Below are 14,071 nucleotides of genomic sequence, written 5' to 3'. Positions count from 1 at the left end.
CGACTGCTAGGACCCACCAGCTACATCTTTGCACGCAAGGAAGTGCCTGACAGTCGGGACCCACCTGGTCGAAGCGTATGTAGCGTTGTCATTCTGGTTGCAAACGTGTATGTACATACTGGTCGATGTAGAGGCGCGCACGTGTCGTAGTAGAGGCACGCACGTAGCATGTACACCTACGTACAGCGGCCAGGGTGCAAGAAAGTAAATACGGCCACGTACGTACATACGGGCGGGGTCTCGAACGCCTACTCGCGCGTATGTACGGTCAGGGCTCCTGGACATGGCTAGGTCGAAACGGAGAAATTGCGTCTCCATCGTGTTCATGGGGAGGCAACAGAGTGCGTCATGTTCATCGGGAGGCAACGAAGCACGTGGGAGCCAACTGGCTTGGACGGAACAGCCGATGGAAACGAGGCCTGGCATACCGCAGAACAGAGGAAACAGCCTTGTGTTCGACCGGCCACGTTTGAAACGGGATCCTGTTCATCGGGAGGGGTCTGGCGTACCGCAAAACGGAGGAAACGGACCTCCTACGGTCGAAACGGGGGTCCTGTTGATCGGGAGGGGTGTGGCGTACCGCAAATCGGACGAAATGGACTTGTGTTGGAGCGTTACGATCGAAACGAGGGTCCTGTTCATCGGGAGGGGTGTGGCGTACCGCAAAACGGGACTCCACGGGATACTATTCATCTCCACCGTCGACCCCATCCAGCCTCCACGGGCTACTGTTCATCCACCGTCGACCTCTTCCAGCCTCCACCTGCGACTGTTCATCCACGGGCTCCTGTTCATCCAGCCTCCACCGCACGCTACTCCACCGGCTACTGTTCAACCACCCCTCTCCACGAGCTCATGCTCAACCACCCCTCCACAGGCTATTGTTCATCCACCCCTCCACCATCTACTATTCATCCAGCCCTCCACGGGGTCGTCCTGTTCATCCAGCCCTCCACGGGGTCCTGTTCATCTAGCCCCAACCGGCTCGATCGATCGGGGTCCTGTTCATCCAGAGGCAACGTCACGGGGGTCCTGTTCATCCATCCCCACCGCTCACTGTTCATCCACCCACCCACCACCCCCCCTCGTAACGCACTGTTCATCCAGAGGCAACATCGATCGGCTTCAGTTAGTAGCAGCGAAGGAATCGCTCGATCGGGTTCAGTTAACAGCCATCGATCGATCGCTCGGGTTCAGTAACGCGTAGCCTGCAATGCAATCGCTCGGGTTCAGTTAGGTGACGCCTCGCTCGGGTTCAGTTAGAGCCCAACGCCTCGCACACACGCGCGTACGTGTACGAGAGAAACGCGCATCGCTCGGTCCCCGACCACCCACCGTAACCGGGAACTCGCCAAAATTTTCCTCGCCCTCGCTTCTACCACGGTTTTTTCCGTCGTGGACGGCCCAAAGAATGTCATGCAGCTGCGTCTCTGGCCCGCCCAGGACAAAAACCCCATTTTCTATCATGATTTTTTGTCATAGAAGTAGGAGCCCACCACATCTATGATGATACCGGGTTGTCACAATTATCGTCACAAAAGTGTCATAAGTATGACAGAAAAAAATTCGTTCGGCCCAAAATGTCACGGATGTATCTTTTTTTGTAGTGTAAGAAGCCCACCATCATTCTTGAAGCAGTTGCATCACATGATCTTTAGATTTTGCATGCTTTCTTTGGCATGCCAGTGTCTCACAATGACATCAATGTGCTGCAACGATCACCGTTGTTTGCGAAGTTGACTGGAGGAAAAGCTCCTCCTAGTCACTATACTATCAATGGACATGAGTACAACATGGGCTACTATCTAATTGACAATATTTATCCTCCATGGGCTACCTTTGTCAGCACCATCTCAAACCCAGTTGGTTAGAAAAAGGCTCATTTTGCCAAAAGACAAGAAGCAGCTAGAAAGGATGTCAAGAGGGCATTTGGAGTTTTGCAGGCCAGCTTTGAAGTTGTTTGTGGACCTGCTAAACAATGTGATCCGGAAACCTTGTAGGAGATGATGACATGTTGTGTGATCATACACAACATGATCGCCGAGGATGAGGGTGACGATGTTGTTGCAACTCTGGAATTTGAGAATATGGGTGATCCTATCTAATTTTCGGACCAAAACCCGACCACATTTGAGAAGTTTATTCAAATGCATCAACAAATTCGACATCGACCAACTCACGAGCAGCTGAAGAAAAATCTGATTGAGCATCAGTGGGCGGTGAAAGGAGACAACAATGTTGGGATGTACTCCCTCCGTCCCAAAATAAGTGTCTCAACTTTATATTAACTTTAGTACGAAGTTGTACTAAGTTTAAGACACTTATTTTGGGATGGAGGGAGTAATATTTGAACTTTTTAAAATTTGTACTAGTGTTGCATACGGCTATTTGAACATCTGTACACTTTACATGCGGCTACTTGATCGTGCGGACTAGAAATAAAAACCCAGTAGGCTAGATGTATGCGGCTACGTTTGGATGTCGTCCTCCCGCATCCCGCGGCAGGCTGCCGTTGGAGATGCCCTTAGAAAACCATTCTTTGTATCCCTCTGAACTTGATTAGATAAAATAAATCATCTAAAGAAATTAGTATCCGGCGGTTATAAGCTCCAAAAATAGGAATTTAAGTCGACGTCGATGATAAAAAACTGAAATAGAGTAGTACTCACTCATCCTAATCATCGACTTTTGTGTGGCCCACGCATGACTGAGACTCTTTTGTGTGGCCCACGCATGACTGAGACTCTGAAAGCAAGCAAGTGCGTACCAACTAGGCAGAAAATAAACCACGGAACCAACATGGAAGCAAGTGACCAATAACCAACTGAAATCAGTGTGAAAAAAACTGCGCACATCCTAATCAAAGTCTAGAACCGCGGAGTAGCATATATTGATACTGGGTGCTATCCCCCGGCTTTACACTAGGACTAAATGCAGTCCACAGTGAACAGAGAACAAAAATACTTGTAATTTGCGCCAGCGGTCATAAAATAATCAAGCCCGTAACAGAAGATTGTACCAAAGCCTCCTCTTCTCTGTCTCGGGTGACAATCTATCTCTGCCTCGACGTCGACCTGCCCTCAAGCTCCGGCGTCTATACGACTATACTGCAGATACTTTTGCAATCTCGCGAAGTGCAGATAACACCAGTTATTGCAGGTTCTTTTTCAGGAGTACATAATTTCTAAGGTACTATAGTAGTTTCGACAAATATGCATTTTTGACGGGACAATACTCTTCAGTACTCACAGTTTCGACATAAATGCATAGAGTGGGTTCACTGTTTCGGTTGACTGGTTGCTCCCCTGTTTCTTCTTTTTCTCCAGGCCAAAAAAGAGAGAGAAAGAAACAGGGAGAGATGCTGATTCTTGCTTTGCTAAGATGCCCACTAGGGTAAAAGATGGTGACACATCAATATGGAAATTAAAGGACGATGATGACCGAGTACTTTAGAAAATATAAGCCAGTACATACTCGCTACTTAGGCCAAGTCATGCATAGAGATACTGTCAATAGGCCGACAATACGAAAATAATAAATACTGAAACAACCGTCACCTAACAGACTTTATCAAACAATTTTCATGGTAAGAATAGTTCAGCACAAACAACATGTGTGTGACGTTCAGGTTTCTAAAGGGAAATTTAGAAGCACAACAGTTTGCTATATGGTTAAATAACTAAAACAGGATATAGAATTGTTTTTTTTTTCGAAACGGAGGCAAAAGCTTTGCCTCATCGATTAATTAAGAAGAGAATTGTCCAGTTAATTAACGAAAAACCGGGCGAAAACCGATACATATAGACCACATGCGAACTACTCACTAAAGAACAAACTCCATGACCCCACGGTCAACCCGACAAACAGGCATAACATGTAACAAAACAGACCCTCACACTTCGATGTCTCAAAGAGACTCCCAACGGAACCAATGTTGAATACATCGGACGTCACCAAATCCACGAAGATGCCAGACGGAGATGGAGGATGGCGGGACTGAGTATCTTCCATCAAACAGCCGATGACGCTTTACCAATGGCGCCACTCTTCTTGCCTATGGCCCTGAGAGCCTTCTTCACCTTCTTTACTTTGCCCGTAGAACCCTCTTCCACTAGGAGGCAAGCAACCGCCTTGCCAGACCTAGGACAAGCTGCATCCAAGGAGGCGAGCAAGCGGTCAAGCTTTTTCACAAAGACCACCTCGTCAATACGTGCCAACATAGCATCACGGTCAAAGATGGGCTGCCGGATGGTTTTCAGCGCCTCAGGTTTAGGTGCCAAAGGACCTACCTCATCATCCTTGGCACCCACAGACGCCACCTGGCCAACAACCTCAGGTGAGAGAGCAATAGCAGCATCCAAACCTCCACTGTCCATAAAGTCGAGCAGCTGAATGGGCTCCATCGACGATGGTGAGGTCGCAGTTGGCAACACTAAGCACCCTACAAGCGACCCCATCTCCTTAGGAAGCACCATCGAATTAGGCGAAGTAGGCTCCCCACAAATCTTCTGCAGCTCAGGCATAATCTGCAGCACCGGAGCCACGACCTCGACAACAGCTTCACCCCAAGAAGCAATTGGCACGACAGGCAACGGCAACCGACAAGATGTAGCACGAGGGGAGAGATCTCCATACATGCATGCTTCCCCATCGGTAGAACTAACTTGGATCTCAGGTAGTAGGGACACATCAGGCACAACCCCAATCTGAAGCTCAGGCAGCGAAGACACATCTGGCACCACCTCTAGTTTGGCGAGAGCGGCCTTCGCCCTCCCCAAAACACTCCCGACTCGCGCAAGGCAGTCATAAAGCTCGGTGCGAAGCAGCTCTGTCTCCTCCACCAACCCGACTTGCTCAGTCGAGATAGACTGGAACTGCACATTTGTCTTGGAGATGTCACTGGTGGATGCAGGTGATGGAGTAGGACATTGGAGCGGCGAAGCTTGGAGAACATGCTTCTTAGCATGGCAGAAGCGGGCAATGTGGCCAGATCGAAGACAATCCGTGCATCGAATTGGATCCCTACAGGAGTATGCCCGATGACCTCGACACAAGCATCGGAAACACCTGTCTCTCAGCCACGCCGGAGGGGGACATCGCAAATTAACAGCAGGGCATTGGAAAGCAGCAGGAGCCGAGCGGCGCTCTCTCGAGACGAGCTGCCAGCCCCCCAACGCATTCTCGCATGGAGCCACAGGAACTGTCGACGCCACCACCCGGTCGAAACATCCTCGCCAGTCTCCACGGCCCGGGCGCACCGGAGGCACGACGAGCCCGTCGCCTGCAACAGCGGCTTGCAGAGCTGAAGCGGTAGGTACTGCGTCCAGAGAAGCCGCCACTCCCCCCTCGCCATCGATGAAGGAACAACGGGGGACATGCCTCGAGCTGAGCACAGCCGGAGCCGGATATAGAATTGGTCATGTGTGTGAAGAAGATTATGAACGGAAGAGTTAGATATACAAATCGTGCAATCTAAAGCTGCAGCACATATGCATCTTGGTTTTACTTGGAATGAAGACGAAAAACTTGTGTGAACCAGATAAGACCGTGGAAAAACATAACTCATTGGAGGTCCCATGTGTACATTTCTCTTATTTGACGGAAGACATTGCTATATTAGTAGTGACCACTGTCTAATTAGTTAGCATTGACTCATCAATTAGCACTTTCATACTAATTTTGGATTATGCAATGTGGATCCATTCAATTTACACATAATCCAAAATAGCTTCCTTCTATGTATTATTTGTAAACAGTAACTGGCACAAATCATAGGGTCCTCCTCTTCACGCCGAATGTTCCATCAGTTGACATCATGCCAACCAACCCAGTACCTTAACTATAGCAAAACATTGTGTACACTCTGGACCCGCATGACAAGTTTTTCTTCTCAGTCTATAGTTTTCAATAGTTCAAGTCAGAATCTAAGATAATAGGTCTATGTGCTAATACTGTAATACACATCGTCATCTAATTAAAAAAGCAAAGCATTTGGAACTTAAAGCTGTCTTACCACTCTCTGATCTCACGCACCTCAATACCCAAAGCAGAACTCCCCGTAATGGAGAAAAATGGCTGCCCTGCTCATTCTGGCCCTTCTTTCATCTCTCTCCTTCCACCTTTGCTCTGGTGAGTCGCCATGTGTGGCTCTTGACTTTGATCCTTTAGAACACCATTCTTTGTATCCATGTGAACTTGATTACATAAAATAAATCATCTAACGAAATTAATATCCAGCGCTTAAGCTCCAAAAATAGGAATTTACCCCAGATCGGCTATAGGTGTCGATGTCGATGATAAAATTTCTGAAATAGGGTACTCACTCATCCTAATCACATTGAGTTTTGTGTGGGCCACGCATGACTTGGACTATTTCTGAAAGCAAGCAAGTGTGCACCAGCCACGCAGAAAAATAAACCACGGAACCAATACGGAAGCAATGACCAATAACAAACTGACAGCAGTGTGAAAAAATTGCACACATCCTAATCAAAGTCTAAAACTGTGGGTGCGTCCCTTTCAGAGTAGCAGCGTATGTTGATATTGATTATTGCCCCCGGCTTTACACGATGACTATAAATACAGTCTATACCCAACAGAGAAAAAAAAGCAGACAAATACGCCAAAGGCGCGCCAATACTTGCAGGTCACTAGGTCAACGTTCACACGAATTTGCGCTAGCGGTCATAAATAAATCAAGCCTGTAACAATCCAGGAGACACCCAGAAGATTGTACCAAAAACTCCTTTTCTCCCTTTTCCTTCTTTTGCGGGGAAAAATCTCCTCTTCTCCATCTCCGGTGACAATCTATCTCTGGTTCAACCTGCCCTCAAGCTCCGGTGATGATACTGCAGATTGTTTTGCAATCTCGCGAGGTGCAGATAACACCACTTATTGCAGGTTCGTTCTCAGGAGTATATGCTTTCTGAGCTACTAGTAACTTTGACAAATATGCATCTTTGACGGGACAGTACTCTTCAGGTAACAGTTTTGACAAAAAATGCAGAGTGGATTCACTATTTCAGTTGCCTGGTTTCTCCCCTGCTTCTTTTTTTCTCCAGGCCAAAAAAAAGAGAGAAAGAAACAGGGAGAGATGCTGATTCTTGCCTAAGATGCCCACTAGGGTAAAGATGGTGACACATCAATGTGGAAATTAAAGGACGATGATGACTGGGTACTTCAGAAAATATCAAGCCAGTACGTACTAGCTACTAGGCCAAGTCATGCATGGAGATACTGTCAATAACTACTAGTATCTCCGGTATTCTATCCAGCTGCCTAAGGAAAACCATCAATCAGTCCGACAATACAAGATAACAATACTGAAACAACCGCCACCTAACGGACTTTATCAAACAATGGTAATAAGAATAGTTCAACACAAACAACATGTGCGTGGCGTTTAGTTTTCTCAAGGGAAACTCAAAAGCACAAAAGTTTGCTATATTATTGTTAATGGTTAAATAACTAAAACAGGATACAGAATTGGTCTTGTGTGAAGAAGATTATGAACGCTAGAGCTAAGATATACAAATCGTGCAAAATCTAAAGCTGCAGCACATATGCATATTGGTTTTACTTGGAATGAAGACGAAAAACTTTTTTTTTTCACTTCTGAAGACGAAAAACTTGTGTTAACCAGATAAGGTCGTTAAGAGAAAAAAAACCTCATTGGAGGTCCCATGAGTAGGTAGGTTTTTGATTTGACGAAAGACATTGCTATATTAGTATTTAGTAGTGACCACTGCCTACTTAGTCAGCATTGTCTTATTAGTTTAATAGTACTAATTTTGGATTATGCAAGTGCGGGTCCATTAGCCCCTTTCTATGTCTAATTTGTAAATAGTAACTGGCAGTATCCTTCACGCACAACGTTCCATCAGTTGACATCATGCCAACCAACCCAATACCTTAACTATAGCAAAACAACGTGTACACTCTGGACCCGCATGACAAGTTTGTCTTCTCAGTCTAGTTTTCAATAGTTCAACTCAGCATCTAAGATAATAGGTCTATGTGCTAATGCACATCGTCATCTAGTTAAAAAGCAAAGCATTTGGAACTTAAGAAGCCTTACCACTCTCTAATCTCTGCACCTCCATACCCACCCAAAGCAGAGCTCCTCGGAGAGGGGGGGAATGGCTGCACTGCTCTTCCTCGCCCTTCTTTCATCTCTCTCCTTCCACCTTTGCTCTTGTGCTTCTGCTTCCCCATGGCAGACCATGACCACCGGCTCATATATGAGACCAGAAGACCATGACAGAATCTTTCTCCTCTCACCAGACACCACCTTCTCCTGCGGCTTCCACCGAGTTGGGACAAATGCTTTCACCTTCTCCATCTGGTACACCACCGTGAAAACGGTTGTCTGGACAGCGAATCCCTACTCCGCGGCAAATGGCTACTATTCCCCGGTGAACCTTCACAGCTCCAGAATATCGCTGAACCAGGATGGAAACCTGGTCCTGGCAGATACCAATGGCTCCATGGTATGGGAAAGCAAGACATCTTCAGGCAAGCACACAATTGTTTCCCTCCTCGACACTGGCAACCTCGTAATCAATGGTTCGAGCAATAAAATCGCATGGCAGAGCTTTGATTCACCAACACACACCTTGCTCCCTTGGCAGAAACTCAAGAAAGACATAAGGTTAGCCTCTGGTTACCATCACCTCTATTTTGACAACGACAATGTCTTGCGCCTGTTGTATGATGGCCCAGATATTACAAGCATCTACTGGCCAAGTCCAGATTACGATGCACAGAAAAATGGGCGAAATAGATATAACAGCACCAGGGTCGCATTTCTGGACGACAAGGGTAATTTTGTGTCAAGTGATGGGTTTAAAATAGTGGCTTCAGATTCAGGCCCTGGGATCAAGAGGAGGATTACAATTGATCATGATGGAAATTTTAGAATGTACAGCTTGGATGCGTCAGCAAGGAAATGGGTGGTTACAGGGCAGGCTGTAATACAGATGTGCTATGTGCACGGATTGTGCGGCAAGAATGGGCTTTGTGACTACTCAGAAGGCCTTAAATGTAGATGTCCTCCAGAATATGTGATGGTTGATCCAACAGACTGGAACAAGGGATGCAAACCAACATTCACAATTGGCAGCAATCAACCACATGATAACTTTACATTTGTTAAGCAACCTCATGCAGACTTCTATGGCTTTGATCTGGGTTCTAATCAATCCATCTCATTTGAAGCATGTTGGGACATTTGCCTCAACAGCAGCTCATGTATATCTTTCACATACAAGGGTGGGGATGGTTGGTGTTATACTAAAGACATACTCTACAACGGTCAGGTGTACCCGTATTTCCCAGGAGACAACTACATGAAAGTACCAAAGAGTTTCAATGGTTCAGCATCCTCGGTCTTCAAACAAAAAACCCTAACCTGCAGACCCAGTGGTTCAGAGATTATGATAGGATCAGCAAACATGTATGGAATAAAGAAGGACAACATAAAGTGGATATACTTGTATGTCTTTGGTGCAATACTGGGAGTTCTAGAGTTGCTTGTTATTGTGACAGGATGGTGTCTTTTCTTCAGAAAGAGTAACATGCCCAAATCAATGGAGGATGGATACAAGATGATAACAAACCAGTTCAGGCGGTTTACATACAGAGAACTGAGGGAAGCAACTGGAAAGTTCAAAGAAGAGATTGGGAGAGGGGGTGCTGGAATTGTTTACAGAGGAGTACTTGAAGATAAGAAAATAGTTGCAGTAAAGAAACTTACAAATGTCCAACAGGGAGAAGAGGAATTCTGGGCAGAAGTGACTCTAATTGGAAGGATTAATCACATAAATTTGGTCAGGATGATGGGATTCTGCTCAGAAGGGAAAAACAGATTATTAGTATACGAGTATGTGGAGAATGAGTCACTGGACAAGTACCTCTTTGGTGAGAGAAGTACTGAAAGTCTGCTCGGCTGGAACCAAAGGTACAAGATCGCTGTGGGTGCAGCAAGGGGTCTTGCTTATCTACATCATGAATGCCTCGAGTGGATCGTCCATTGTGACGTGAAGCCAGAAAATATACTCCTGACTCGAGATTTCGATGCCAAAATAGCAGACTTTGGACTAGCCAAGCTTGCGAAGCGAGACAGTGCTAGCTTCAATTTCACCCATATGAGAGGCACAATGGGCTACATGGCACCAGAATGGGCATTGAATACGCCGATCAATGCGAAGGTCGATGTTTACAGCTACGGAGTTGTGCTTCTGGAGATTGTGACTGGAGATTGTGACTGGAGATAGGGTTTCAAGTGGCATAATGGTTGACGGAAGACAAGTGGAGTTTCCAGACTTCATCCAGGAGGCCAAACAGACTCTGGCTACTGAGAGGATCATTGATCTAGTGGATCCCAGATTGAAGGGGAATTTCGATCTAGAGCAGGCAACTGCAATAGTGAGAATAGCTGTTGCATGCCTTGGAGGTAGATGCGAGAGGCCGACAATGGACGAGATTCTGAAGGCTCTTATGTCATATGATGATGAAGACGACCATCCTGCCTATTCGTATTGACATGCAATGCAGCTGATGTAAATATTTGAGCTGTGCACACTGTTTGTTAGCTCTGTTGACGTTATAAGCTAATAGGCATAAGTAGATAAGATGCAAAAGGTGAATTGTTGTGTGCATTTGCAGGAACCTATTGTAAAATGTTAGCAGGTTTTTGTGTTTCAAATGCAACAAATAAACAGCATGATGGGCTGATATTTCCTTGCATAACAGGCACCGAGTATTCTTCTCATAACAGCAATGCTTTCTTTTTATCAACAAATTTGGTGGGAACAACTCAGTTACTACATCTCTGTAAACGCTATCAACATCGTAAGGTAGGTGGTTTATTTTCACAAACACCATTTTCATGTTTCCAGTCTCCCCAGTTTCATCTCTCTAGTCTCCCCATTGTGACTACATGTTTTTGTTGTTGTTAACACTATGGTGATGTCTTCCCCACCGTCACCAGGTCAACTAATCAAGGGCACTAATGCTACTGCCAGGCACTAACATGAGAATCCATCCATTTCTGCAAACAGAGACGAAAACTATAATAAGTCTGCACAAGATCAGCTAAAAGTATTAAGATATGCATAGACTTGGACCCTAACTAGGAACGAGTACAGCAGTTAAGCATCTAACATGGTTGGCATTGGAATGTTATGTTACATACACTGGGCAGAACTACCTGCGAAAATGGATGGAATGCTCTGTTCGGTAACAGGGTCGATCGAGTTCTCGAAGCGCTAGTATGTGGTCGGCCTTTCGCCGAAGCCGAATCAGGCAGAGGGAAATGGCCAGTGAGGGCGCCGGATCCGCTGCGGCCGCCGGCAACCGCGGAGGGGAGGGCGCGGAGGAGCGGCGGCGCGCGCTGCGGCAAGGGGCTCCGACCTGGGTCTGGCGGCTGAGAGATACTCGCATCAGGCATGGGCTAAATGAAATCGATGGACCACTAGCATCTCTGAAAAGACAAATTCTGAAAACCGTAATAAGGCCCATTCGGGAGTTTTTTGGGTTTTAGTTTTTGAGAAACTTCCACTGCCGCTCCGCTCCGCCTACTCCAAAGGCGAAGCCGGCTCTATGAATTTGGAACGATATGCACTGTATTTGTTTTGTGGGAATGCGTACTGTATTTTGACGCAACATCAAAAATCCATCGATGAAAGCTTAAGGTTAGAGGGGGAGGGTGTGATCCTAAATATTTAACCGAAATAGAGTTTTCAGCGAAAATGAGGACTAAAACTGGATTTTTTGTCAAAAGAGACCGTCTGCCGGATCAAAATGGCAAAAAAGACCACCTCAGGGTCGGATTGGCAAAAGAGACCCCCTCGCCATGGCGGCAGGCGCGCCAAGCGACACGTGGCACCTGCCGCCACGACGTGAGGCGGCCGGCCCCGCCGCCATGCTGCCAGGCGGCCAATCCCTGGCAACTGAAATCCAGGCCAGCGACGGAACGGAGCTGGGTATGGTGGGCCATGCCGCCATTGGATGAGGCGGCCAGCACTGTAGCCCTGGGAGCGGCACTGTAGCGACGCACTGCTGCTGGAGGGCCATCCCACCACCCGTTCAGGCGGCCGGCACTGTAGCTGCTGCGCGCTGCACTGTAGCGGGACGAGCTGCACTGCTGCTGGTGCACATATATATTACCTTTAAAAATTTTTGTGCATATATATTACCTTTAAAATTGTTCTAACAATACTCTCACTTATGATGGATCAATAGGTCTTCTCTGTAACTTTATCAAGTCAACCGAACCGCAGGTTGTTTCCTCTTCATTTTTATTTATCAAAACCCATATATTCTAGTGGACATGATGACACACGCAATGCTAGAATTAAAAATAAATTGCATCAAAGGTTGAACGATGCAATCTGTGCAGCATATATGCGAGACAAATTAGTTAATTAGCAATATAGTGCCAGCCCACGGCAGGCCGCGTGCAGGAGCAACAGTGCAGCTCGTCCCGCTTTGCACCAGTAGCAGTGCCAGCCGCCCCAAACACCTTGGAGGATTAGGCGTGCTTGACCTGAACAAATCTGGCGCAGCGCTGTGCTTGCGATGGCTTTGGTTAGCCTGACAAGACCCACCGCGACCGTGGGCTAAATCTCCTCTCCCTTGCGATGATGCGGATCGCACGCTGTTCGCTATGGCCACGGACATAACAATTGGGGATGGTTCCAAGGCGAGTTTTTGGCATGACCGGTGGCTTGCCGGACAATGTCCCAAGACCATCGCTCCGTCTTTGTTCAAGATTGCATCCCGCAAGAACCGAACCGTTGAGGCGGCGCTGGCCGGCGACAGTTGGCTTCTCGACCTCGCGCACGGGCTGTCCGACGACTTGCTCCCGGAGTTGAACCGGCTCGCAACCATGCTTGACGACGTGGTACTGCGTGTCGGCCATCCAGACACAATTACATGGCGTTTCACTCCCGAGAAGGAGTACACGGCCCGTTCGGCCTACCTTCTGCAGTTTGAGGGCTCTATTCCCATGGACAACTACAACCTGATCTGGACGGCCTGGGCACCTGGAAAGTGCCGCTTCTTCATTTGGACAGCCATACTGGGACGAATCCTTACGGCAGACGCGTTGCTCCGTCGTGGTTGGGTCAACGACTACTTCTGTCCGCTATGCGAGAGGAACCTGGAAACCCCGATGCACCTTCTAACCGAGTGCCCTTGGTCTCGGCATGCTTGGGACAAAACTGCCTCACTATGCAACATGTCGGCGCTAGCTTCGGCGTCCTGGCCACAGGTCACCACGATCAAAGATTGGATGGGAAACTGCTACAACAGTGCAACACAATCAAAGAAGAAGGGTACATTATCGATCATCCAACTACTATGCTGGGAGATATGGCGGGAAAGGAACAGGAGACTTTTCCAACGCCTGACACTGCCCCAGGAAGCTTTCCTTACGAGAGTGCGTGACGAAATCCATCTCTGGAATCTGGCAGGCGCTGGAATTCCTTTTGATCCTGGCTGAGTTGTTCTAGGAGAGCAGGCGTTTTTTTATTTTCCTCTTTCTTTCTTCTTTGCTTTGGGTGCCTCACCCGCCTGGGTTTCTCTTGTAGCCTGTTTTTCTCCCCCTGATCAATGAATTTGGTAGACAAACTACCAACATTAAAAAAAAGTAGTGCCAGCCGCCTCAACTGTTGGCGGCATGGCCCAGCAGCAGCAGTGCATCGCTACAGTGCCGCTCCCAGGGCTACAGTATCGGCCGCCTCATACAGTGGCGGCGTGGCCCACCATACCTAGCTCTGTTCCGTCGCTGGCCTGGATTTCTGTTGCCCACAACTGGCCGCCTGGCAGCATGGCGGCGGGGCCAGCCGCCTCACGTCGTGGCGGCAGGAGCCACTTGTCGCCTGCCGCCACGCGCGAGGGGGTCTTTTTTGTCAATCTGATTCAAAGGTGGTCTTTTTTGTCATTTCAATCCTGCGGGTGGTCTCTTTTGACAAAAAATTCTAAAACTGAGGCAAAGATGAAAACAAATGCATCAATACATAGATGCATACATGAAGACATAGATGAAAGATAAACATAAGTATTTAAG

General features: G+C 47.4%; 1 pseudogene; it reads left to right on the top strand.

Moving 5' to 3' along the window:
• The first annotated feature begins 7,597 nt into the window (after nucleotides 1–7,597).
• On the top strand, nucleotides 7,598–10,746 carry LOC119276503 (annotated as a pseudogene).
• The last annotated feature ends 3,325 nt before the right edge of the window (nucleotides 10,747–14,071 follow it).

This window comes from Triticum dicoccoides, chromosome 3B (genome assembly GCF_002162155.2).
Source record: "Triticum dicoccoides isolate Atlit2015 ecotype Zavitan chromosome 3B, WEW_v2.0, whole genome shotgun sequence".
NCBI classification, from domain to species: Eukaryota; Viridiplantae; Streptophyta; class Magnoliopsida; order Poales; family Poaceae; genus Triticum; species Triticum dicoccoides.
This window is presented reverse-complemented; position numbering and strand designations above follow the sequence as displayed.